Here is a 26,530-nt window from a genome sequence, read left to right as displayed (position 1 = left end):
ACTAAGCAGTTTCTCAGAAAGTTTTCTCCAGATTTCATCTGAGGATATTTCCTTTTTCACCATAGCACTCTATGGGCTTCCAAATATCAATTTGCCAATTCCACAAGAAGTGTCTTAGCGAAAGGCTTCTTGAGGGGAAAGCTGTAACTCTGTGAGATGATTTCACGGAACACAAGGAAGTTTCTCAGAAACCTTCTCTCGCTTTGTTATCGGAGGATATTTCCTTTGGCCCTATAGTCTTCAAGGGGATCCGAAATATCTGTTCTCAGATTCCACAGAAATAAGGCTAGCAAAGAGATCCACGAAATACAGATACAACTCTGTGAGATGAATTAACAGAACACTAAGCAGTTTCTCAGAAAGCTTCTTTCCAGATTTCATCTGAGGAAATTTCCTTTTTCACCATAGCCCTCTATGGGCTTCCAAATATCACTTTGACAATTCCACAAGAACTGTCTTAGCGAAAGGCTTCTTGAGGGGAAAGGTGTAACTGTGTGAGATGATTTCTCAGAACACAAAGAAGTTTCTCAGTATGCTTCTTTCTCTTTGTTATCGGAGGATATTTCCTATGTCCCTATAGTCTTCAAAGGGATCCGAAATATCTGTTCTCCGATTCCACAGAAATAAGGCTAGTAAAGAGATCCACGAAATACAGATGCAACTCTTCGAGTGGAAGTCACACATCACAGAGCATTTTCTCAGAAAGCTTCTTTCCGGATTTCATCTGAGGATATTTCCTTTTTCACCATAGACCTCTATGGGCTTCCTAATATCACTTTGCCAATTCCACAAGAACTGTCTTAGCGAAAGGCTTCTTGAGGTGAAAGCTGTAAGTCTGTGAGATGATTTCACAGAACACAAAGAAGTTTCTCAGTAAGCTTCTTTCTCTTTGTTATCGGAGGATATTTCCTTTGGCCCTATAGTCTTCAAAGGGATCCGAAATATCTGTTCTCAGATTCCACAGAAATAAGGCTAGCAAAGACATCCACGAAATACAGATGTAACTCTGTGAGATGAATTAACAGAACACTAAGCAGTTTCTCAGAAAGCTTCTTTCCAGATTTCATCTGAGGATATGTCCTTTTTCACCATAGCCCGCTATGGGCTTCCAAATATCACTTTGCCAATTCCACAAGAACTGTCTTAGCGCTAGGCTTCTTGAGGGGAAAGCTGTAACTCTGTGAGATGATTTCACAGAACACAAAGTAGTTTCTCAGAAAGCTTCTTTCTCTTTGTTATCGGAGGATATTTCCTTTGGCCCAATAGTCTTCAAAGGGATCCGAAATATCTGTTCTCAGATTCCACAGACATAAGGCTAGCAAAGAGATCCACGAAAGACAGATGTATCTCTGTGAGTGGAAGTCACACATCACAGAGCAGTTTCTCAGAAAGCTTCTTTCCAGATTTCATCTGAGGATATTTCCTTTTTCACCATAGACCTCTATGGGCTTCCTAATATCACTTTGCCAATTCCACAAGAACTGTCTTAGCGAAAGGCTTCTTGAGGTGAAAGCTGTAAGTCTGTGAGATGATTTCACAGAACACAAAGAAGTTTCTCAGTAAGCTTCTTTCTCATTGTTATCGGAGGATATTTCCTTTGGCCATATAGTCTTCAAAGGGATCCGAAATATCTGTTCTCAGATTCCACAGAAATAAGGCTAGCAAAGAGATCCACGAAATACAGATGTAACTCTGTGAGATGAATTAACAGAACACTAAGCAGTTTCTCAGAAAGCTTCTTTCCAGATTTCATCTGAGGATATGTCCTTTTTCACCATAGCCCTCTATGGACTTCGAAATGTCACTTTTCCAATTCCACAAGAACTGTCTTAGCGAAAGGCTTCGTAAGGGGAAAGCTGTAACTCTGTGAGATGATTTCACAGAACACAAAGAAGTTTCTCAGAAAGCTTCTTTCTCTTTGTTATCGGAGGATATTTCCTTTGGCCCTATAGTCTTCAAAGGGATCCGAAATATCTCTTCTCAGATTCCACAGAAATAAGGCAAGCAAAGAGATTCACGAAATACAGATGTAACTCTGTGAGATGAATTAACAGAACACTAAGCAGTTTCTCAGAAACCTTTTTCCAGATTTCATCTGAGGATATTTCCTTTTTCACCATAGCCCTCTATGGGCTTCCAAATATCACTTTGCCAATTCCACAAGAAGTGTCTTAGCGAAAGGCTTCTTGAGGGGAAAGCTGAAACTGTGTGAGATGATTTCACGGAACACAAAGAAGTTTCTCAGAAAGCTTCTTTCCCTTTGTTATTGGAGGATATTTACTTTGGCCCTTTAGTCTTCAAAGGGAACCGAAATATCTGTTCTCAGATTCCACAGAAATAAGGCTAGCAAAGAGATCCACGAAATACAGATATAACTCTGTGAGATGAATTAACAGAACACTAAGCAGTTTCTCAGAAAGCTTCTTTCCAGATTTCATCTGAGGATATTTCCTTTTACACCATAGCCTTCTAGGGGTTTCCAAATATCACTTTGCCAATTCCACAAGAACTGTCTTAGCGAAAGGCTTCTTAAAGGGAAAGCTGTAACACTGTGAGATGATTTCACAGAACACAAAGAAGATTCTCAGTAAGCTTCTTTCTCTTTGTTATTGGAGGATATTTCCTTTGGCCCTATAGTCTTCAAAGGGATCTGAAATATCTGTTCTCAGATTCCACAGAAATAAGGCTAACCAAGAGATCCACGAAATACAGATGTAACTCTGTGAGTGGACGTCACACATCACAGAGCAGTTTCTCAGAAAGCTTCTTTCCAGATTTCATCTAAGGATATTTCCTATTTCACCATAGCCCTCTATGGGCTTCCAAATATCACTTTGCCAATACCACAAGAACTGTCTTAGCGAAAGGCTTCTTGAGGGGAAAGCTGTAACTCTGTGAGATGATTTCACAGAACACAAAGAAGTTTCTCAGAAAGCTTCTTTCGCTTTGTTATCGGAGGATATTTCCTTTGGCCCTATAGTCTTCAAAGGGATCCGAAATATCTGTTCTCAGATTCCACAGAAATAAGGCTAGCAAAGAGATCCACGAAATACAGATGTAACTCTGTGAGATGAATTAACAGAACACTAAGCAGTTTCTCAGAAAGCTTCTTTCCACATTTCATCTGAGGATATTTCCTTTTTCATCATAGCCCTCTATGGGCTTCCAAATATCACTTTGCCAATTCCACAAGAACTGTCTTAGCGCAAGGCTTCTTGAGGGGAAAGCTGTAACTCTGTGAGATGATTTCACAGAACACAAAGAAGTTTCTCGGAGAGTTTCTTTCTCTTTGTTATCGGAGGATATTCCCTTTGGCCCTATAGTCTTCAAAGGGATCCGAAATATCTGTTCTCAGATTCCACAGAAAGAAGGCTAGCCAAGAGATCCACGATATACAGATATAACTCTGTGAGATGAATTAACAGAACACTAAGCAGTTTCTCAGAAAGCTTCTTTCCAGATTTCAACTGAGGATATTTCCTTTTACTCCATAGCCCTCTATGGGTTTCCAAATATCACTTTGCCAATTCCACAAGAACTGTCTTAGCGAAAGGCTTCTTAAAGGGAAAGCTGTAACACTGTGAGATGATTTCACAGAACACAAAGAAGATTCTCAGTAAGCTTCTTTCTCTTTGTTATCGGAGGATATTTCCTTTGGCCCTATAGTCTTCAAAGGGATCCGAAATATCTGTTCTCAGATTCCACAGAAATAAGGCTAGCAAAGAGATCCACGAAATACAGATGTAACTCTGTGAGTGGATGTCACACATCACAGTGCAGTTTCTCAGAAAGCTTCTTTCCAGATTTCATCTAAGGATATTTCCTTTTTCACCATAGCCCTCTATGGGCTTCCAAATATCACTTTGCCAATTCCACAAGAACTGTCTTAGCGAAAGGCTTCTTGAGGGGAAAGCTGTAACTCTTTGAGATGATTTCACAGAACACAAAGAAGTTTCTCAGAAAGCTTCTTTCGCTTTGTTATCGGAGGATATTTCCTTTGGCCCTATAGTCTTCAAAGGGATCCGAAATATCTGTTCTCAGATTCCACAGAAATAAGGCTAGCAAAGAGATCCACGAAATACAGATGTAACTCTGTGAGATGAATTAACAGAACACTGAGCAGTTTCTCAGAAAGCTTCTTTCCAGATTTCATCTGAGATTATTTCCTTTTTCACCATAGCCCTCTATGGGCTTCCAAATATCACTTTGCCAATTCCACAAGAACTGTCTTAGCGCAAGGCTTCTTGAGGGGAAAGCTGTAACTCTGTGAGATGATTTCACAGAACACAAAGAAGTTTCTCAGAAATCTTCTTTCTCTTTGTTATCGGAGGATATTCCCTTTGGCCCTATAGTCTTCAAAGGGATCCGAAATATCTGTTCTCAGATTCCACAGAAATAAGGCTAGCAAAGAGATCCACGAAATACAGATGTAACTCTTCAAGTGGAAGTCACACATCACAGAGCACTTTCTCAGAAAGCTTCTTTCCAGATTTAATCTGAGGATATTTCCTTTTTCACCGTAGCCCTCTATGGGCTTCCAAATATCACTTTGCCAATTCCACAAGAACTCTCTTAGGGAAAGTCTTCTTGAGGTGAAAGCTGTAACTCTATGAGATGATTTCACAGGACACAAAGAAGTTTCTCAGTAAGCTTCTTTCTCTTTTTTATCGGAGGACATTTCCTTTGGCCCTATAGTCTTCAAAGGGATCCGAAATATCTGTTCTCAGATTCCATAGAAATAAGCCTAGCAAAGAGATCCACGAAATACAGATGTAACTCTGTGAGATGAATTAACAGAACACTAATCAGTTTCTCAGAAATTTTCTTTGCAGATTTCATCTGAGGATATTTCCTTTTTCACCATAGCCCTCTATGGGCTTCCAAATATCATTTTGCCAATTCCACAAGAACTGTCTTAGCGAAAGGCTTCTTGAGGGGAAAGCTGTAACTCTGTGAGATGATTTCACACAACACAAAGAAGTTTCTCAGAACGCTTCTTCCTCTTTGTTATCGGAGGATATTTCCATTGGCCCTATATTCTTCAAAGGGATCCGAAATATCTGTTCTCAGATTCCACAGAAATAAGGCTAGAAAAGAGATCCACGAAATACAGATGTAACTCTGTGAGATGAATTAACAGAACACTAAGCAGTTTCTCAGAAAGCTTCTTTCCAGATTTCATCTGAGGATATTTCCTTTTTCACCATAGCCCTCTATGGGCTTCGAATTGTCACTTTGCCAATTTCCACAAGAACTGTCCTAGCGAAAGGCTTCCTGAGGGGAAAGCTGTAACTCTGTGAGATGATTTCACAGAACACAAAGAAGTTTCTCAGAAAGCTTCTTTCTCTTTGTTATCGGAGGATATTTCCTTTGACCCTTTAGTCTTCAAAGGGATCCGAAATATCTGTTCTCAGATTCCACAGAAATAAGGCTAGCAAAGAGATCCACGAAATACAGATAAACTCTGTGAGATGAATTAACAGAACACTAAGCAGTTTCTCAGAAAGCTTCTTTCCAGATTTCATCTGAGGATATTTCCTTTTTCACCATAGCCCTCTGTGGGCTTCCAAATATCACTTTGCCAATTCCTCAAGAACTGTCTTAGCGCAAGGCTTCTTGAGGGGAAAGCTGTAACTCTGTGAGATGATTTCACAGAACACAAAGTAGTTTCTCAGAAATCTTCTTTCTCTTTGTTATCGGAGGATATTTCCTTTGGCGCTATAGTCTTCAAAGGGATCCGAAATATCTGTTCTCAGATTCCACAGAAATAAGGCTAGCAAAGAGATCCACGAAATACAGATGTAACTCTGTGAGTGGAAGTCACACATCACAGAGGATTTTCTCAGAAAGCTTCATTCCAGATTTCATCTGAGGATATTTCCTTTTTCACCATAGCCCTCTAGGCGCTTCCAAATATCACTTTGCCAATTCCACAAGAACTGTCTTAACGCAAGGCTTCTTGAGGGGAAAGCTGTAACTCTGTGAGATGATTTCACAGAACACAAAGTAGTTTCTCAGAAAGCTTCTTTCTCTTTGTTATCGGAGGATATTTCCTTTGGCCCTATAGTCTTCAAAGGGATCCGAAGTATCTGTTCTCAGATGCCACAGACATAAGGTTAGCAAAGAGATCCACGAAACACAGACGTAACTCTGTGAGTGGAAGTCACACATCACAGAGCAGTTTCTCAGAAAGCTTCTTTCCAGATTTCATCTGAGGACATTTCATTTTTCACCGTAGCCCTCTATGGGCTTCCGAATATCACTTTGCCAATTCCACAAGAACTGTCTTAGCGAAAGGCTTCTTGAGGGGAAAGCTGTAACTCTGTGAGATGATTTCACAGAACACAAAGAAGTTTCTCAGAAAGCTTCTTTCTCTTTGTTATCGGAGGATATTTCCTTTGGCCCTATAGTCTTCAAAGGGATCCGAAATATCTCTTCTCAGATTCCACAGAAATAAGGCTAGCAAAGAGATCCACGAAATACAGATGTAACACTGTGAGATGAATTAACAGAACACTAAGCAGTTTCTCAGAAAGTTTTCTCCAGATTTCATCTGAGGATATTTCCTTTTTCACCATAGCACTCTATGGGCTTCCAAATATCAATTTGCCAATTCCACAAGAACTGTCTTAGCGAAAGGCTTCTTGAGGGGAAAGCTGTAACTCTGTGAGATGATTTCACGGAACACAAAGAAGTTTCTCAGAAAGCTTCTTGCTCTTTGTTGTCGGAGGATATTTCCTATGGCCCTATAGTCTTCAAGGGGATCCAAAATATCTGTTCTCAGATTCCACAGAAATAAGGCTAGCCAAGAGATCCACGAAATACAGATGTAACTCTGTGAGAGGAAGTCACACATCACCGAGCAGTTACTCAGAAAGCTTCTTTCCAGATTTCACCTGAGGATATTTCCTTTTTCACCATAGCCCTCTGTGGGCTTCCAAATATCACTTTGCCAATTCCGCAAGAACTGTCTTAGCGAAAGGCTTCTTGAGGGGAAAGCTGTAACTCTGTGAGATGATTTCACGGAACACAAAGAAGTTTCTCAGAAAGCTTCTTGCTCTTTGTTGTCGGAGGATATTTCCTTTTTCCCTATAGCTTTCAAAGGGATCCGAAATATCTGTTCTCCGATTCCACAGAAATAAGGCTAGCAAAGAGATCCACGGAATACAGATGTAACTCTTCAAGTGGAAGTCAAACATCACAGAGCACTTTCTCAGAAAGCTTCTTTCCAGATTTCATCTGAGGATATTTCCTTTTTTACCATAGCTCTCTATGGGCTTCCAAATATCACTTTGCCAATTCCACAAGAACTGTCTTAGCGAAAGGCTTCTTGAGGTGAAAGCTGTAACTCTGTGAGATGATTTCACAGAACACAAAGAAGTTTCTCAGTAACCTTCTTTCTCTTTGTTATCGGAGGATATTTCCTTTGGCCCAATAGTCTTCAAAGGGATCCGAAATATCTGTTCTCAGATTCCACAGACATAAGGCTAGCAAAGAGATCCACGAAACACAGATGTAATTCTTTGAGATGAATTAACAGAACACTAAGCAGTTTCTCAGAAAGCTTCTTTCCAGATTTCATCTGAGGATATTTCCTTTTTCACCATAGCCCTCTATGGGCTTCCAAATATCACTTTGCCAATTCCACAAGAACTGTCTTAGCGCAAGGCTTCTTGAGGGGAAAGCTGTAACTCTGTGAGATGATTTCACAGAACACAAAGAAGTTTCTCAGAAAGATTCTTTCTCTTTGTTATCGGCGGATATTTCCTTTGGCCCTATAGTCTTCAAAGGGATCCGAAATATCTGTTCTCAGATTCCACAGACATAAGGCTAGCAAAGAGATCCACGAAACACAGATGTAACTCTGTGAGTGGAAATCACACATCACAGAACAGTTTCTCAGAAAGCTTCTTTCCAGATTTCATCTGAGGATATTTCCTTTTTCACCATATCCCTCTATGGGCTTCCAAATATCACTTTGCCAATTCCACAAGAACTGTCTTAGCGAAAGCCTTCTTGAAGGGAAAGCTGTAACTCTGTGAGATGATTTCACAGAACACAAAGAAGTTTCTCAGAAAGATTCTTTCTCTTTGTTATCGGAGGATATTTCCTTTGGCCCTATAGTCTTCAAAGGGATCCGAAATGTCTGTTCTCAGATTACACAGAAATAAGGCTAGCAAAGAGATCCACTAAATAGAGATGTAACTCTTCGAGTGGAAGTCACACATCACAGAGCAGTTTCTCAGAAAGCTTCTTTCCAGATTTCATCTGAGGATATTTCCTTTTTCACCATAGCCCTCTATGGGTTCCAAATATCACTTTGCCAATTCCACAAGAACTGTCTTAGCGAAAGGCTTCTTGAGGGGAAAGCTGTAAATCTGTGAGATGATTTCACGGAACACAATGAAGTTTCTCAGAAAGCTTCTTTCTCTTTGTAATCGGAGGATATTTCCTTTGGCCCTATAGTCTTCAAAGGGATCCGAAATATCTGTTCTCAGATTCCACAGAAATAAGGCTAGCAAAGAGATCCACGAAATACAGATAAACTCTGTGAGATGAATTAACAGAACACTAAGTAGTTTCTCAGAAAGCTTCTTTCCAGATTTCATCTGAGGATATTTCCTTTTTCACCATAGCCCTCTGTGGGCTTCCAAATATCACTTTGCCAATTCCTCAAGAACTGTCTTACGCAAGGCTTCTTGAGGGGAAAGCTGTAACTCTGTGAGATGATTTCACAGAACACAAAGTAGTTTCTCAGAAATCTACTTTCTCTTTGTTATCGGAGGATATTTCCTTTGGCGCTATAGTCTTCAAAGGGATGCGAAATATCTGTTCTCAGATTCCACAGAAATAAGGCTAACAAAGAGATCCAAGAAATACAGATGTAACTCTGTGAGTGGAACTCACACATCACAGAGCAGTTTCTCAGAAAGCTTCTTTCCAGATTTCATCTGAGGATATTTCCTTTTTCACCATAGCCCTCAATGGGCTTTCAAATATCACTTTGCCAATTCCACAAGAACTGTCTTAGCGAAAGGCTTCTGGAGGGGAAAGCTGTAACTCTGTGAGGTGATTTCACAGAACACCAAGAAGTTTCTCAGTAAGCTTCTTTCTCTTTGTTATCGGAGGATATTTCCTTTGGCCATAGAGTCTTCAAAGGGATCCGAAATATCTGTTCTCAGATTCCACAGAAATAAGGCTAGCAAAGAGATCCAAGAAATACAGATGTAACTCTGTGAGAGGAATTAACAGAACACTAAGCAGTTTCTCAGAAAGCTTCTTTCCAGATTTCATCTGAGGATATTTCCTTTTTCACCATAGCCCTCTATGGGTTTCCAAATATCACTTTGCCAATTCCACTAGAATTGTCTTAGCGAAAGGCTTCTTGAGGGGAAATCTGTAACTCTGTGAGATCATTTCACAGTACACAAAGAAGTTTCTCAGAAATCTTCTTTCTCTTTGGTATCGGAGGATATTTCCTTTGGCCCTATAGTCTTCAAAGGGATCCGAAATATCTGTTCTCCGATTCCACAGAAATAAGGCTAGCAAAGAGATCCACGAAATACAGATGTAACTCTGTGAGTGGAAGTCACACATCACAGAGGAGTTTCTCAGAAAGCTTCATTCCAGATTTCATCTGAGGATATTTCCTTTTTCACCATAGTCCTCTATGGGCTTCCTAATATCACTTTGCCAATTCCACAAGAACTGTCTTAGCGAAAGGCTTCTTGAGGTGAAAGCTGTAAGTCTGTGAGATGATTTCACAGAACACAAAGAAGTTTCTCAGTAAGCTTCTTTCTCTTTGTTATCGGAGGATATTTCCTTTGGCCCTATAGTCTTCAAAGGGATCCGAAATATCTGTTCTCAGATTCCACAGAAATAAGGCTAGCAAAGAGATCCACGAAATACAGATGTAACTCTGTGAGATGAATTAACAGAACACTAAGCAGTTTCTCAGAAAGCTTCTTTCCAGATTTCATCTGAGGATATGTCCTTTTTCACCATAGCCCGCTATGGGCTTCCAAATATCACTTTGCCAATTCCACAAGAACTGTCTTAGCGCTAGGCTTCTTGAGGGGAAAGCTGTAACTCTGTGAGATGATTTCACAGAACACAAAGTAGTTTCTCAGAAAGCTTCTTTCTCTTTGTTATCGGAGGATATTTCCTTTGGCCCAATAGTCTTCAAAGGGATCCGAAATATCTGTTCTCAGATTCCACAGACATAAGGCTAGCAAAGAGATCCACGAAAGACAGATGTATCTCTGTGAGTGGAAGTCACACATCACAGAGCAGTTTCTCAGAAAGCTTCTTTCCAGATTTCATCTGAGGATATTTCCTTTTTCACCATAGACCTCTATGGGCTTCCTAATATCACTTTGCCAATTCCACAAGAACTGTCTTAGCGAAAGGCTTCTTGAGGTGAAAGCTGTAAGTCTGTGAGATGATTTCACAGAACACAAAGAAGTTTCTCAGTAAGCTTCTTTCTCATTGTTATCGGAGGATATTTCCTTTGGCCCTATAGTCTTCAAAGGGATCCGAAATATCTGTTCTCAGATTCCACAGAAATAAGGCTAGCAAAGAGATCCACGAAATACAGATGTAACTCTGTGAGATGAATTAACAGAACACTAAGCAGTTTCTCAGAAAGCTTCTTTCCAGATTTCATCTGAGGATATGTCCTTTTTCACCATAGCCCTCTATGGGCTTCGAAATGTCACTTTTCCAATTCCACAAGAACTGTCTTAGCGAAAGGCTTCCTAAGGGGAAAGCTGTAACTCTGTGAGATGATTTCACAGAACACAAAGAAGTTTCTCAGAAAGCTTCTTTCTCTTTGTTATCGGAGGATATTTCCTTTGGCCCTATAGTCTTCAAAGGGATCCGAAATATCTCTTCTCAGATTCCACAGAAATAAGGCTAGCAAAGAGATTCACGAAATACAGATGTAACTCTGTGAGATGAATTAACAGAACACTAAGCAGTTTCTCAGAAACCTTTTTCCAGATTTCATCTGAGGATATTTCCTTTTACACCATAGCCTTCTAGGGGTTTCCAAATATCACTTTGCCAATTCCACAAGAACTGTGTTAGCGAAAGGCTTCTTAAAGGGAAAGCTGTAACACTGTGAGATGATTTCACAGAACACAAAGAAGATTCTCAGTAAGCTTCTTTCTCTTTGTTATTGGAGGATATTTCCTTTGGCCCTATAGTCTTCAAAGGGATCTGAAATATCTGTTCTCAGATTCCACAGAAATAAGGCTATCCAAGAGATCCACGAAATACAGATGTAACTCTGTGAGTGGACGTCACACATCGCAGAGCAGTTTCTCAGAAAGCTTCTTTCCAGATTTCATCTAAGGATATTTCCTATTTCACCATACCCCTCTATGGGCTTCCAAATATCACTTTGCCAATACCACAAGAACTGTCTTAGCGAAAGGCTTCTTGAGGGGAAAGCTGTAACTCTGTGAGATGATTTCACAGAACACAAAGAAGTTTCTCAGAAAGCTTCTTTCGCTTTGTTATCGGAGGATATTTCCTTTGGCCCTATAGTCTTCAAAGGGATCCGAAATATCTGTTCTCAGATTCCACAGAAATAAGGCTAGCAAAGAGATCCACGAAATACAGATGTAACTCTGTGAGATGAATTAACAGAACACTAAGCAGTTTCTCAGAAAGCTTCTTTCCACATTTCATCTGAGGATATTTCCTTTTTCATCATAGCCCTCTATGGCCTTCCAAATATCACTTTGCCAATTCCACAAGAACTGTCTTAGCGCAAGGCTTCTTGAGGGGAAAGCTGTAACTCTGTGAGATGATTTCACAGAACACAAAGAAGTTTCTCGGAGAGTTTCTTTCTCTTTGTTATCGGAGGATATTTCCTTTGGCCCTATAGTCTTCAAAGGGATCCGAAATATCTGTTCTCAGATTCCACAGAAATAAGGCTAGCAAAGAGATCCAAGAAATACAGATGTAACTCTGTGAGTGGAACTCACACATCACAGAGCAGTTTCTCAGAAAGCTTCTTTCCAGATTTCATCTGAGGATATTTCCTTTTTCACCATAGCCCTCAATGGGCTTTCAAATATCACTTTGCCAATTCCACAAGAACTGTCTTACCTAAAGGCTTCTGGAGGGGAAAGCTGTAACTCTGTGAGGTGATTTCACAGAACACCAAGAAGTTTCTCAGTAAGCTTCTTTCTCTTTGTTATCGGAGGATATTTCCTTTGGCCATAGAGTCTTCAAAGGGATCCGAAATATCTGTTCTCAGATTCCACAGAAATAAGGCTAGCAAAGAGATCCAAGAAATACAGATGTAACTCTGTGAGAGGAATTAACAGAACACTAAGCAGTTTCTCAGAAAGCTTCTTTCCAGATTTCATCTGAGGATATTTCCTTTTTCACCATAGCCCTCTATGGGTTTCCAAATATCACTTTGCCAATTCCACTAGAATTGTCTTAGCGAAAGGCTTCTTGAGGGGAAATCTGTAACTCTGTGAGATCATTTCACAGTACACAAAGAAGTTTCTCAGAAATCTTCTTTCTCTTTGGTATCGGAGGATATTTCCTTTGGCCCTATAGTCTTCAAAGGGATCCGAAATATCTGTTCTCCGATTCCACAGAAATAAGGCTAGCAAAGAGATCCACGAAATACAGATGTAACTCTGTGAGTGGAAGTCACACATCACAGAGGAGTTTCTCAGAAAGCTTCATTCCAGATTTCATCTGAGGATATTTCCTTTTTCACCATAGCCCTCTAGGCGCTTCCAAATATCACTTTGCCAATTCCACAAGAACTGTCTTAGCGCAAGGCTTCTTGAGGGGAAAGCTGTAACTCTGTGAGATGATTTCACAGAACACAAAGTAGTTTCTCAGAAAGCTTCTTTCTGTTTGTTATCGGAGGATATTTCCTTTGGCCCTAGAGTCTTCAAAGGGATCCGAAATATCTGTTCTCAGATTCCACAGACATAAGGTTAGCAAAGAGATCCACGAAACACAGACGTAACTCTGTGAGTGGAAGTCACACATCACAGAGCAGTTTCTCAGAAAGCTTCTTTCCAGATTTCATCTGAGGATATTTCATTTTTCACCGTAGCCCTCTATGGGCTTCCGAATATCACTTTGCCAATTCCACAAGAACTGTCTTAGCGAAAGGCTTCTTGAGGGGAAAGCTGTAACTCTGTGAGATGATTTCACGGAACACAAGGAAGTTTCTCAGAAAGCTTCTCTCGCTTTGTTATCGGAGGATATTTCCTTTGGCCCTATAGTCTTCAAGGGGATCCGAAATATCTGTTCTCAGATTCCACAGAAATAAGGCTAGCAAAGATATCCACGAAATACAGATACAACTCTGTGAGATGAATTAACAGAACACTAAGCAGTTTCTCAGAAAGCTTCTTTCCAGATTTCATCTGAGGAAATTTCCTTTTTCACCATAGCCCTCTATGGGCTTCCAAATATCACTTTGACAATTCCACAAGAACTGTCTTAGCGAAAGGCTTCTTGAGGGGAAAGCTGTAACTGTGTGAGATGATTTCACAGAACACAAAGAAGTTTCTCAGTAAGCTTCTTTCTCTTTGTTATCGGAGGATATTTCCTATGTCCCTATAGTCTTCAAAGGGATCCGAAATATCTGTTCTCCGATTCCACAGAAATAAGGCTAGTAAAGAGATCCACGAAATACAGATGTAACTCTTCGAGTGGAAGTCACACATCACAGAGCATTTTCTCAGAAAGCTTCTTTCCGGATTTCATCTGAGGATATTTCCTTTTTCACCATAGTCCTCTATGGGCTTCCTAATATCACTTTGCCAATTCCACAAGAACTGTCTTAGCGAAAGGCTTCTTGAGGTGAAAGCTGTAAGTCTGTGAGATGATTTCACAGAACACAAAGAAGTTTCTCAGTAAGCTTCTTTCTCTTTGTTATCGGAGGATATTTCCTTTGGCCCTATAGTCTTCAAAGGGATCCGAAATATCTGTTCTCAGATTCCACAGAAATAAGGCTAGCAAAGAGATCCACGAAATACAGATGTAACTCTGTGAGATGAATTAACAGAACACTAAGCAGTTTCTCAGAAAGCTTCTTTCCAGATTTCATCTGAGGATATGTCCTTTTTCACCATAGCCCGCTATGGGCTTCCAAATATCACTTTGCCAATTCCACAAGAACTGTCTTAGCGCTAGGCTTCTTGAGGGGAAAGCTGTAACTCTGTGAGATGATTTCACAGAACACAAAGTAGTTTCTCAGAAAGCTTCTTTCTCTTTGTTATCGGAGGATATTTCCTTTGGCCCAATAGTCTTCAAAGGGATCCGAAATATCTGTTCTCAGATTCCACAGACATAAGGCTAGCAAAGAGATCCACGAAAGACAGATGTATCTCTGTGAGTGGAAGTCACACATCACAGAGCAGTTTCTCAGAAAGCTTCTTTCCAGATTTCATCTGAGGATATTTCCTTTTTCACCATAGACCTCTATGGGCTTCCTAATATCACTTTGCCAATTCCACAAGAACTGTCTTAGCGAAAGGCTTCTTGAGGTGAAAGCTGTAAGTCTGTGAGATGATTTCACAGAACACAAAGAAGTTTCTCAGTAAGCTTCTTTCTCATTGTTATCGGAGGATATTTCCTTTGGCCCTATAGTCTTCAAAGGGATCCGAAATATCTGTTCTCAGATTCCACAGAAATAAGGCTAGCAAAGAGATCCACGAAATACAGATGTAACTCTGTGAGATGAATTAACAGAACACTAAGCAGTTTCTCAGAAAGCTTCTTTCCAGATTTCATCTGAGGATATGTCCTTTTTCACCATAGCCCTCTATGGGCTTCGAAATGTCACTTTTCCAATTCCACAAGAACTGTCTTAGCGAAAGGCTTCCTAAGGGGAAAGCTGTAACTCTGTGAGATGATTTCACAGAACACAAAGAAGTTTCTCAGAAAGCTTCTTTCTCTTTGTTATCGGAGGATATTTCCTTTGGCCCTATAGTCTTCAAAGGGATCCGAAATATCTCTTCTCAGATTCCACAGAAATAAGGCTAGCAAAGAGATTCACGAAATACAGATGTAACTCTGTGAGAGGAATTAACAGAACACTAAGCAGTTTCTCAGAAACCTTTTTCCAGATTTCATCTGAGGATATTTCCTTTTACACCATAGCCTTCTAGGGGTTTCCAAATATCACTTTGCCAATTCCACAAGAACTGTGTTAGCGAAAGGCTTCTTAAAGGGAAAGCTGTAACACTGTGAGATGATTTCACAGAACACAAAGAAGATTCTCAGTAAGCTTCTTTCTCTTTGTTATTGGAGGATATTTCCTTTGGCCCTATAGTCTTCAAAGGGATCTGAAATATCTGTTCTCAGATTCCACAGAAATAAGGCTATCCAAGAGATCCACGAAATACAGATGTAACTCTGTGAGTGGACGTCACACATCGCAGAGCAGTTTCTCAGAAAGCTTCTTTCCAGATTTCATCTAAGGATATTTCCTATTTCACCATACCCCTCTATGGGCTTCCAAATATCACTTTGCCAATACCACAAGAACCGTCTTAGCGAAAGGCTTCTTGAGGGGAAAGCTGTAACTCTGTGAGATGATTTCACAGAACACAAAGAAGTTTCTCAGAAAGCTTCTTTCGCTTTGTTATCGGAGGATATTTCCTTTGGCCCTATAGTCTTCAAAGGGATCCGAAATATCTGTTCTCAGATTCCACAGAAATAAGGCTAGCAAAGAGATCCACGAAATACAGATGTAACTCTGTGAGATGAATTAACAGAACACTAAGCAGTTTCTCAGAAAGCTTCTTTCCACATTTCATCTGAGGATATTTCCTTTTTCATCATAGCCCTCTATGGCCTTCCAAATATCACTTTGCCAATTCCACAAGAACTGTCTTAGCGCAAGGCTTCTTGAGGGGAAAGCTGTAACTCTGTGAGATGATTTCACAGAACACAAAGAAGTTTCTCGGAGAGTTTCTTTCTCTTTGTTATCGAAGGATATTCCCTTTGGCCCTATAGTCTTCAAAGGGATCCGAAATATCTGTTCTCAGATTCCACAGAAAGAAGGCTAGCCAAGAGATCCACGATATACAGATATAACTCTGTGAGATGAATTAACAGAACACTAAGCAGTTTCTCAGAAAGCTTCTTTCCAGATTTCAACTGAGGATATTTCCTTTTACTCCATAGCCCTCTATGGGTTTCCAAATATCACTTTGCCAATTCCACAAGAACTGTCTTAGCGAAAGGCTTCTTAAAGGGAAAGCTGTAACACTGTGAGATGATTTCACAGAACACAAAGAAGATTCTCAGTAAGCTTCTTTCTCTTTGTTATCGGAGGATATTTCCTTTGGCCCTATAGTCTTCAAAGGGATCCGAAATATCTGTTCTCAGATTCCACAGAAATAAGGCTAGCAAAGAGATCCACGAAATACAGATGTAACTCTGTGAGTGGATGTCACACATCACAGAGCAGTTTCTCAGAAAGCTTCTTTCCAGATTTCATCTAAGGATATTTCCTTTTTCACCATAGCCCTCTATGGGCTTCCAAATATCACTTTGCCAATTCCACAAGAACTGTCTTAGCGAAAGGCTTCTTGAGGGGAAAGCTGTAACTCTGTGAGATGATTTCACAGAACACAAAGAAGTTTCTCAGAAAGCTTCTTTCGCTTTGTTATCGGAGGATATTTCCTTTGGCCCTATAGTCTTCAAAGGGATCCGAAATATCTGTTCTCAGATTCCACAGAAATAAGGCTAGCAAAGAGATCCACGAAATACAGATGTAACTCTGTGAGATGAATTAGCAGAACACTGAGCAGTTTCTCAGAAAGCTTCTTTCCAGATTTCATCTGAAATTATTTCCTTTTTCACCATAGCCCTCTATGGGCTTCCAAATATCACTTTGCCAATTCCACAAGAACTGTCTTAGCGCAAGGCTTCTTGAGGGGAAAGCTGTAACTCTGTGAGATGATTTCACAGAACACAAAGAAGTTTCTCAGAAATCTTCTTTCTCTTTGTTATCGGAGGATATTCCCTTTGGCCCTATAGTCTTCAAAGGGATCCGAAATATCTGTTCTCAGATTCCACAGAAATAAGGCTAGCAAAGAGATCCACGAAATACAGATGTAACTCTTCAAGTGGAAGTCACACATCACAGAGCACTTTCTCAGAAAGCTTCTTTCCAGATTTAATCTGAGGATATTTCCTTTTTCACCGTAGCCCTCTATGGGCTTCCAAATATCACTTTGCCAATTCCACAAGAACTCTCTTAGGGAAAGTCTTCTTGAGGTGAAAGCTGTAACTCTATGAGATGATTTCACAGGACACAAAGAAGTTTCTCAGTAAGCTTCTTTCTCTTTTTTATCGGAGGACATTTCCTTTGGCCCTATAGTCTTCAAAGGGATCCGAAATATCTGTTCTCAGATTCCATAGAAATAAGCCTAGCAAAGAGATCCACGAAATACAGATGTAACTCTGTGAGATGAATTAACAGAACACTAATCAGTTTCTCAGAAATTTTCTTTGCAGATTTCATCTGAGAATATTTCCTTTTTCACCATAGCCCTCTATGGGCTTCAAAATATCATTTTGCCAATTCCACAAGAACTGTCTTAGCGAAAGGCTTCTTGAGGGGAAAGCTGTAACTCTGTGAGATGATTTCACACAACACAAAGAAGTTTCTCAGAACGCTTCTTCCTCTTTGTTATCGGAGGATATTTCCATTGGCCCTATATTCTTCAAAGGGATCCGAAATATCTGTTCTCAGATTCCACAGAAATAAGGCTAGAAAAGAGATCCACGAAATACAGATGTAACTCTGTGAGATGAATTAACAGAACACTAAGCAGTTTCTCAGAAAGCTTCTTTCCAGATTTCATCTGAGGATATTTCCTTTTTCACCATAGCCCTCTATGGGCTTCGAATTGTCACTTTGCCAATTTCCACAAGAACTGTCCTAGCGAAAGGCTTCCTGAGGGGAAAGCTGTAACTCTGGGAGATGATTTCACAGAACACAAGAAGTTTCTCAGAAAGCTTCTTTCTCTTTGTTATCGGAGGATATTTCCTTTGACCCTTTAGTCTTCAAAGGGATCCGAAATATCTGTTCTCAGATTCCACAGAAAAAAGGCTAGCAAAGAGATCCACGAAATACAGATAAACTCTGTGAGATGAATTAATAGAACACTAAGCAGTTTCTCAGAAAGCTTCTTTCCAGATTTCATCTGAGGATATTTCCTTTTTCACCATAGCCCTCTGTGGGCTTCCAAATATCACTTTGCCAATTCCTCAAGAACTGTCTTAGCGCAAGGCTTCTTGAGGGGAAAGCTGTAACTCTGTGAGATGATTTCACAGAACACAAAGTAGTTTCTCAGAAATCTTCTTTCTCTTTGTTATCGGAGGATATTTCCTTTGGCGCTATAGTCTTCAAAGGGATCCGAAATATCTGTTCTCAGATTCCACAGAAATAAGGCTAGCAAAGAGATCCACGAAATACAGATGTAACTCTGTGAGTGGAAGTCACACATCACAGAGGAGTTTCTCAGAAAGCTTCATTCCAGATTTCATCTGAGGATATTTCCTTTTTCACCATAGCCCTCTAGGCGCTTCCAAATATCACTTTGCCAATTCCACAAGAACTGTCTTAGCGCAAGGCTTCTTGAGGGGAAAGCTGTAACTCTGTGAGATGATTTCACAGAACACAAAGTAGTTTCTCAGAAAGCTTCTTTCTCTTTGTTATCGGAGGATATTTCCTTTGGCCCTATAGTCTTCAAAGGGATCCGAAATATCTGTTCTCAGATGCCACAGACATAAGGTTAGCAAAGAGATCCACGAAACACAGACGTAACTCTGTGAGTGGAAGTCACACATCACAGAGCAGTTTCTCAGAAAGCTTCTTTCCAGATTTCATCTGAGGACATTTCATTTTTCACCGTAGCCCTCTATGGGCTTCCGAATATCACTTTGCCAATTCCACAAGAACTGTCTTAGCGAAAGGCTTCTTGAGGGGAAAGCTGTAACTCTGTGAGATGATTTCACAGAACACAAAGAAGTTTCTCAGAAAGCTTCTTTCTCTTTGTTATCGGAGGATATTTCCTTTGGCCCTATAGTCTTCAAAGGGATCCGAAATATCTCTTCTCAGATTCCACAGAAATAAGGCTAGCAAAGAGATCCACGAAATACAGATGTAACACTGTGAGATGAATTAACAGAACACTAAGCAGTTTCTCAGAAAGTTTTCTCCAGATTTCATCTGAGGATATTTCCTTTTTCACCATAGCACTCTATGGGCTTCCAAATATCAATTTGCCAATTCCACAAGAACTGTCTTAGCGAAAGGCTTCTTGAGGGGAAAGCTGTAACTCTGTGAGATGATTTCACGGAACACAAAGAAGTTTCTCAGAAAGCTTTTTGCTCTTTGTTGTCGGAGGATATTTCCTATGGCCCTATAGTCTTCAAGGGGATCCAAAATATCTGTTCTCAGATTCCACAGAAATAAGGCTAGCCAAGAGATCCACGAAATACAGATGTAACTCTGTGAGAGGAAGTCACACATCACCGAGCAGTTACTCAGAAAGCTTCTTTCCAGATTTCACCTGAGGATATTTCCTTTTTCACCATAGCCCTCTGTGGGCTTCCAAATATCACTTTGCCAATTCCGCAAGAACTGTCTTAGCGAAAGGCTTCTTGAGGGGAAAGCTGTAACTCTGTGAGATGATTTCACGGAACACAAAGAAGTTTCTCAGAAAGCTTCTTGCTCTTTGTTGTCGGAGGATATTTCCTTTTTCCCTATAGCTTTCAAAGGGATCCGAAATATCTGTTCTCCGATTCCACAGAAATAAGGCTAGCAAAGAGATCCACGGAATACAGATGTAACTCTTCAAGTGGAAGTCAAACATCACAGAGCACTTTCTCAGAAAGCTTCTTTCCAGATTTCATCTGAGGATATTTCCTTTTTTACCATAGCTCTCTATGGGCTTCCAAATATCACTTTGCCAATTCCACAAGAACTGTCTTAGCGAAAGGCTTCTTGAGGTGAAAGCTGTAACTCTGTGAGATGATTTCACAGAACACAAAGAAGTTTCTCAGTAACCTTCTTTCTCTTTGTTATCGGAGGATATTTAATTTGGCCCAATAGTCTTCAAAGGGATCCGAAATATCTGTTCTCAGATTCCACAGACATAAGGCTAGCAAAGAGATCCACGAAACACAGATGTAATTCTTTGAGATGAATTAACAGAACACTAAGCAGTTTCTCAGAAAGCTTCTTTCCAGATTTCATCTGAGGATATTTCCTTTTTCACCATAGCCCTCTATGGGCTTCCAAATATCACTTTGCCAATTCCACAAGAACTGTCTTAGCGCAAGGCTTCTTGAGGGGAAAGCTGTAACTCTGTGAGATGATTTCACAGAACACAAAGAAGTTTCTCAGAAAGATTCTTTCTCTTTGTTATCGGCGGATATTTCCTTTGGCCCTATAGTCTTCAAAGGGATCCGAAATATCTGTTCTCAGATTCCACAGACATAAGGCTAGCAAAGAGATCCACGAAACACAGATGTAACTCTGTGAGTGGAAATCACACATCACAGAACAGTTTCTCAGAAAGCTTCTTTCCAGATTTCATCTGAGGATATTTCCTTTTTCACCATATCCCTCTATGGGCTTCCAAATATCACTTTGCCAATTCCACAAGAACTGTCTTAGCGAAAGCCTTCTTGAAGGGAAAGCTGTAACTCTGTGAGATGATTTCACAGAACACAAAGAAGTTTCTCAGAAAGATTCTTTCTCTTTGTTATCGGAGGATATTTCCTTTGGCCCTATAGTCTTCAAAGGGATCCGAAATGTCTGTTCTCAGATTACACAGAAATAAGGCTAGCAAAGAGATCCACTAAATAGAGATGTAACTCTTCGAGTGGAAGTCACACATCACAGAGCAGTTTCTCAGAAAGCTTCTTTCCAGATTTCATCTGAGGATATTTCCTTTTTCACCATAGCCCTCTATGGGTTCCAAATATCACTTTGCCAATTCCACAAGAACTGTCTTAGCGAAAGGCTTCTTGAGGGGAAAGCTGTAAATCTGTGAGATGATTTCACGGAACACAATGAAGTTTCTCAGAAAGCTTCTTTCTCTTTGTTATCGGAGGATATTTCCTTTGGCCCTATAGTCTTCAAAGGGATCCGAAATATCTGTTCTCAGATTCCACAGAAATAAGGCTAGCAAAGAGATCCACGAAATACAGATAAACTCTGTGAGATGAATTAACAGAACACTAAGTAGTTTCTCAGAAAGCTTCTTTCCAGATTTCATCTGAGGATATTTCCTTTTTCACCATAGCCCTCTGTGGGCTTCCAAATATCACTTTGCCAATTCCTCAAGAACTGTCTTACGCAAGGCTTCTTGAGGGGAAAGCTGTAACTCTGTGAGATGATTTCACAGAACACAAAGTAGTTTCTCAGAAATCTACTTTCTCTTTGTTATCGGAGGATATTTCCTTTGGCGCTATAGTCTTCAAAGGGATGCGAAATATCTGTTCTCAGATACCACAGAAATAAGGCTAGCAAAGAGATCCAAGAAATACAGATGTAACTCTGTGAGTGGAACTCACACATCACAGAACAGTTTCTCAGAAAGCTTCTTTCCAGATTTCATCTGAGGATATTTCCTTTTTCACCATAGCCCTCAATGGGCTTTCAAATATCACTTTGCCAATTCCACAAGAACTGTCTTACCTAAAGGCTTCTGGAGGGGAAAGCTGTAACTCTGTGAGGTGATTTCACAGAACACAAAGAAGTTTCTCAGTAAGCTTCTTTCTCTTTGTTATCGGAGGATATTTCCTTTGGCCATAGAGTCTTCAAAGGGATCCGAAATATCTGTTCTCAGATTCCACAGAAATAAGGCTAGCAAAGAGATCCAAGAAATACAGATGTAACTCTGTGAGAGGAATTAACAGAACACTAAGCAGTTTCTCAGAAAGCTTCTTTCCAGATTTCATCTGAGGATATTTCATTTTTCACCGTAGCCCTCTATGGGCTTCCGAATATCACTTTGCCAATTCCACAAGAACTGTCTTAGCGAAAGGCTTCTTGAGGGGAAAGCTGTAACTCTGTGAGATGATTTCACAGAACACAAAGAAGTTTCTCAGAAGGCTTCTTTCGCTTTGTTATCGGAGGATATTTCCTTTGGCCCTATAGTCTTCAAAGGGATCTGAAATATCTGTTCTCAGATTCCACAGAAATAAGGCTAGCAAAGAGATACAGGAAATAATGATGTAACTCTTCGAGTGGAAGTCACACATCACAGAGCAGTTTCTCAGAAAGCTTCTTTCCAGATTTCATCTGAGGATATTTCATTTTTCACCATAGCCCTCTATGGGCTTCCAAATATCACTTTGCCAATTCCACAAGAACTGTCTTAGCGAAAGGCTTCTTGAGGGGAAAGCTGTAACTCTGTGAGATGATTTCACAGAACACAAAGAAGTTTCTCAGAAAGCTTCTTTCGCTTTTTTATCGGAGGATATTTCCTTTGGCCCTATAGTCTTCAAAGGGATCCGAAATATCTGTTCTCAGATTCCACAGAAATAAGGCTAGCAAAGATATCCAGGAAATACAGATACAACTCTGTGAGATGAATTAACAGAACACTAAGCAGTTTCTCAGAAAGCTTCTTTCCAGATTTCATCTGAGGATATTTCCTTTTTCACCATAGCCCTCTATGGGCTTCCAAATATCACTTTGCCAATTCCACTAGAATTGTCTTAGCGAAAGGCTTCGTGAGGGGAAATCTGTAACTCTGTGAGATAAAATCACGGAACACAAAGAAGTTTCTCAGAAATCTTCTTTCTCTTTGGTATCGGAGGATATTTCCTTTGGCCCTATAGTCTTCAAAGGGATCCGAAATATCTGCTCTCCGATTCCACAGAAATAAGGCTAGCAAAGAGATCCACGAAATACAGATGTAACTCTGTGAGTGGAAGTCACAAATCACAGAGGAGTTTCTCAGAAAGCTTCATTCCAGATTTCATCTGAGGATATTTCCTTTTTCACCATAGCCCTCTAGGCGCTTCCAAATATCACTTTGCCAATTCCACAAGAAGTGTCTTAGCGAAAGGCTTCTTGAGGGGAAAGCTGTAACTCTGTGAGATGATTTCACGGAACACAAAGAAGTTTCTCAGAAAGCTTCTTTCTCTTTTTTATCGGAGGATATTTCCTTTGGCCCTATAGTCTTCAAAGGGATCCGAAATATCTGTTCTCAGATTCCACAGAAATAAGGCTAGCAAAGAGATGCACGAAATACAGATGTAACTCTTCGAGTGGAAGTCACACATCACAGAGCAGTTTCTCAGAAAGCTTCTTTCCAGATTTCATTTGAGGATATTTCCTTTTTCACCATAGCCCTCTATGGGCTTCCAAATATCACTTTGCCAATTCCACAAGAACTGTCTTAGCGCAAGGCTTCTTGAGGGGAAAGCTGTAACTCTGTGAGATGATTTCACAGAACACAAAGTAGTTTCTCAGAAAGCTTCTTTCTCTTTGTTATCGGAGGATATTACCTTTGGCCCTATAGTCTTCAAAGGGATCCGAAATATCTGTTCTCAGATTCCACAGACATAAGGTTAGCAAAGAGATCCACGAAACACAGACGTAACTCTGTGAGTGGAAGTCACACATCACAGAGCAGTTTCTGAGAAAGCTTCTTTCCAGATTTCATCTGAGGATATTTCATTTTTCACCATAGCCCTCTATGGGCTTCCAAATATCACTTTGCCAATTCCACAAGAACTGTCTTAGCGAAAGGCTTCTTGAGGGGAAAACTGTAACTCTGTGAGATGATTTCACAGAACACAAAGAAGTTTCTCAGAAAGCTTCTTTCTGTTTGTTATCGGAGGATATTTCCTTTGGCCCTATAGTCTTCAAAGGGATCCGAAATATCTCTTCTCAGATTCCACAGAAATAAGGCTAGCAAAGAGATCCACGAAATACAGATGTAACTCTGTGAGATGAATTAACAGAACACTAAGCAGTTTCTCAGAAAGTTTTCTCCAGATTTCATCTGAGGATATTTCCTTTTTCACCATAGCACTCTATGGGCTTCCAAATATCAATTTGCCAATTCCACAAGAAGTGTCTTAGCGAAAGGCTTCTTGAGGGGAAAGCTGTAACTCTGTGAGATGATTTCACGGAACACAAGGAAGTTTCTCAGAAAGCTTCTTTCGCTTTGTTATCGGAGGATATTTCCTTTGGCCCTATAGTCTTCAAGGGGATCCGAAATATCTGTTCTCAGATTCCACAGAAATAAGGCTAGCAAAGATATCCACGAAATACAGATACAACTCTGTGAGATGAATTAACAGAACACTAAGCAGTTTCTCAGAAAGCTTCTTTCCAGATTTCATCTGAGGAAATTTCCTTTTTCACCATAGCCCTCTATGGGCTTCCAAATATCACTTTGACAATTCCACAAGAACTGTCTTAGCGAAAGGCTTCTTGAGGGGAAAGCTGTAACTGTGTGAGATGATTTCACAGAACACAAAGAAGTTTCTCAGTAAGCTTCTTTCTCTTTGTTATCGGAGGATATTTCCTATGTCCCTATAGTCTTCAAAGGGATCCGAAATATCTGTTCTCCGATTCCACAGAAATAAGGCTAGTAAAGAGATCCACGAAATACAGATGTAACTCTTCGAGTGGAAGTCACACATCACAGAGCATTTTCTCAGAAAGCTTCTTTCCAGATTTCATCTGAGGATATTTCCTTTTTCACCATAGACCTCTATGGGCTTCCTAATATCACTTTGCCAATTCCACAAGAACTGTCTTAGCGAAAGGCTTCTTGAGGTGAAAGCTGTAAGTCTGTGAGATGATTTCACAGAACACAAAGAAGTTTCTCAGTAAGCTTCTTTCTCTTTGTTATCGGAGGATATTTCCTTTGGCCCTATAGTCTTCAAAGGGATCCGAAATATCTGTTCTCAGATTCCACAGAAATAAGGCTAGCAAAGAGATCCACGAAATACAGATGTAACTCTGTGAGATGAATTAACAGAACACTAAGCAGTTTCTCAGAAAGCTTCTTTCCAGATTTCATCTGAGAATATGTGCTTTTTCACCATAGCCCGCTATGGGCTTCCAAATATCACTTTGCCAATTCCACAAGAACTGTCTTAGCGCTAGGCTTCTTGAGGGGAAAGCTGTAACTCTGTGAGATGATTTCACAGAACACAAAGTAGTTTCTCAGAAAGCTTCTTTCTCTTTGTTATCGGAGGATATTTCCTTTGGCCCTATAGTCTTCAAAGGGATCCGAAATATCTGTTCTCAGATTCCACAGACATAAGGCTAGCAAAGAGATCCATGAAACACAGATGTATCTCTGTGAGTGGAAGTCACACATCACAGAGCAGTTTCTCAGAAAGCATCTTTCCAGATTTCATCTGAGGATATTTCCTTTTTCACCATAGACCTCTATGGGCTTCCTAATATCACTTTGCCAATTCCACAAGAACTGTCTTAGCGAAAGGCTTCTTGAGGTGAAAGCTGTAAGTCTGTGAGATGATTTCACAGAACACAAAGAAGTTTCTCAGTAAGCTTCTTTCTCTTTGTTATCGGAGGATATTTCCTTTGGCCCTATAGTCTTCAAAGGGATCCGAAATATCTGTTCTCAGATTCCACAGAAATAAGGCTAGCAAAGAGATCCACGAAATACAGATGTAACTCTGTGAGATGAATTAACAGAACACTAAGCAGTTTCTCAGAAAGCTTCTTTCCAGATTTCATCTGAGGATATATCCTTTTTCACCATAGCCCGCTATGGGCTTCCAAATATCACTTTGCCAATTCCACAAGAACTGTCTTAGCGCTAGGCTTCTTGAGGGGAAAGCTGTAACTCTGTGAGATGATTTCACAGAACACAAAGTAGTTTCTCAGAAAGCTTCTTTCGCTTTGTTATCGGAGGATATTTCCTTTGGCCCTATAGTCTTCAAAGGGATCCGAAATATCTGTTCTCAGATTCCACAGACATAAGGCTAGCAAAGAGATCCACGAAACACAGATGTATCTCTGTGAGTGGAAGTCACACATCACAGAGCAGTTTCTCAGAAAGCTTCTTTCCAGATTTCATCTGAGGATATTTCCTTTTTCACCATAGCCCTCTATGGGCTTCCAAATATCACTTTGCCAATTCCACAAGAACTGTCTTAGCGAAAGGCTTCTTGAGGGGAAAGCTGTAACTCTGTGAGATGATTTCACAGAACACAAAGAAGTTTCTCAGAAAGCTTCTTTCTCTTTGTTATCGGAGGATATTCCCTTTGGCCCTATAGTCTTCAAAGGGATCCGAAATATCTGTTCTCAGATTCCACAGAAATAAGGCTAGCAAAGAGATCCACGAAATACAGATGTAACTCTTCAAGTGGAAGTCACACATCACAGAGCACTTTCTCAGAAAGCTTCCTTCCAGATTTTATCTGAGGATATTTCCTTTTTCACCGTAGCCCTCTAGGGGCTTCCAAATATCACTTTGCCAATTCCACAAGAACTGTCTTAGCGAAAGTCTTCTTG

The sequence above is a fragment of the Macaca fascicularis genome, chromosome X, assembly GCF_037993035.2.
Source record: "Macaca fascicularis isolate 582-1 chromosome X, T2T-MFA8v1.1".
NCBI lineage: Eukaryota > Metazoa > Chordata > Mammalia > Primates > Cercopithecidae > Macaca > Macaca fascicularis.
The sequence above is the reverse complement of the archived record's forward strand: the minus strand, read 5'-3'. Positions refer to the sequence as shown.